Consider the following 2,253-nt stretch of genomic DNA (forward strand, 5'->3'; position numbering starts at 1 on the left):
GTGTGCGTGTGTGCGTGTGTGTGTGTGCGTGCACAGCCTCCACAAATTGACTCATCGGCGACATGCGCACAGCGGCAGCTTCCCACAGATGGGGGAGGGACAAGAGAGGAAGAACAAGAGCGACAGGGAGGGCGAGATAAAGAGAAAGAAAGAAGAGAGTGGGAGAGATAGAGAGAAATGAAGAGAGAAGAATTAGAAGGACGGTAAAGAAGAGGAGAGAGGGAGAGAGAGCTAGTGGGAGAAAAGGGAAAGGAGAGTGGGCAATATCCAGGTTGGTGAATCAAACCAAACTAGGACTACAGTCAAATAAGGCCACTCTTGAATATACACTACATTGCCAAAAGTATGTGGACAACGGACATCACACCCATATGTGAGTCTCATTCCTGAACCATGGACATTGGTCTGTTGCTACATCAACCTCCGCTCTACTGGTTGCAGACTTTCATTCAGACTTTGGGAAGTGGCTGCAGGGGTTTGCTTCTGGCCAGCATTAGTGAGATTTGGCACAGATATTGGCTGATATAGCATGGATCGCTGTCAGCTTTGCTGTTGGGGGGGGGGGGGGGGATTTGAGGTCAGAGCTCTGTGCTGGCCAGTGAAGTTCTTCTACACTGAACTAAAAAAAGGGTTATCATGTATATTTCATGTATATTGTATGTATGTACATTTTATCCTAGTATTTTATTTACATTTATATTCTGTGTTGTGTTAACTGATGCACGTGTGCTGCTGTAACGCCATAATTTCTCATTTTTTTGGGATCAATAAATATCTATCTATCTATCTATCTATCTATCTATCTATCTATCTATCTATCTTTAGGGTTGGTGGGATGACGTTAATAAAGCTAAACCTCAATTTGGGTATTGATACTAGCATCAGGATCTGTGCCAAAGACTACATCAATCCCACGTTAGATCATTCCTGCTCCCTTTGCTCCTCTGCTGCTGTTGCCTTGTTAGTTCACATAATTCACACAATCAACATCGTGTGTCAAAATGCATCCGAAGGGATTTACAGAGAATAGTAAAATGTGATATTTGATTTCCAAATCATTCGGTGGTGATGGAAATATATTTAGAAATTCAGAAAACAGACACTTTTGATAATAAAACATGCCAAAATCGGCATTGATACTATTGGTTCTGGCCCTGGTATTACTTTTTTTTGGATCCAAACCATAATTTGTGATATTGCCCATCACTTCTTTATGGACCTGGCCCGTTAAAACATTATCTTGCAACATGATGACTATCCTTAATTGGAATCAGGAGGCCTAGGCCAAGCCATAAAAAACAACTAAAAGAAATATGCATTAGGGTGTTCACATACTTTTGCTGATATAGAGTATTTTAAAAATACACAGGTTGGAATTAGATCTGTAGATGTTTACAAAAACAACTAATTATAACAGAGGAAGGAGGAGAGTGGGCGAGACAGTGGAGATGAAATATGAGTATTGGAACAGTATTGTATAAAAAAACAATCAGTCAATAACAAACAGGCAGAAAGCAGCAACAACGTGTCTCTGCCTTGGAATACAAAGTCTCAAATTGGCAGTTTTAGTGCATAGAGAGTCCAGTGAATAAGAGAGCATAGGTCTAGGGTCTGAGTCTGATTCTGAGCAAAATGAGGACACAACCCTGTGAACTTCTGTAATATCTGCCCCTGCGTGTTGTGTTTAACAATCAGCTCTGGATCCAAATCCAGACACGTCTTCTGTAAAACGCGTCAAGTGTTTGCAGAGCAGCAGACAACATAGACTGAACTAAATTATAAACACAACACTTTAGTTTTTGCCCCCATTTTTCATGAGCTGAACTCTAAGATCTAAGACTATGAATACAAAAGGCTAATTTCTGTAAACTATTATTCACAGATCTGTCTAAATTTGAGTTAGTGAGCACTTCTCCTTTACCGAGATAATCCACCCACCTTATAGGTGTGGCATATCAAGATGCTGATTAGACAGCTTGATTATTACATTAGGTGTGCCTTGGGCTGGCCACAATAAAAAGGCCACTCGGAAATGTGCAATGTTTTACTGTATGGGGGGGTCCAAAAAACAGTCAGTATCTGGTGTTAGGGTTAGGATCGGGGTTAGGGTTCATCCGTGAAGAGAACACCTCTCCAAAGTGCCAGACACCTTTGAATGTGAGCATTTGCCCGCTTCATTCAGTTACAAACTGCTGTCAGGTCGAGAGAGAGTTTGAGAGATAGAGATAGAGAGAGAGAGAGAGAGAGAGAGAG

This window comes from Etheostoma spectabile, chromosome 17, assembly GCF_008692095.1.
Source record: "Etheostoma spectabile isolate EspeVRDwgs_2016 chromosome 17, UIUC_Espe_1.0, whole genome shotgun sequence".
NCBI lineage: Eukaryota > Metazoa > Chordata > Actinopteri > Perciformes > Percidae > Etheostoma > Etheostoma spectabile.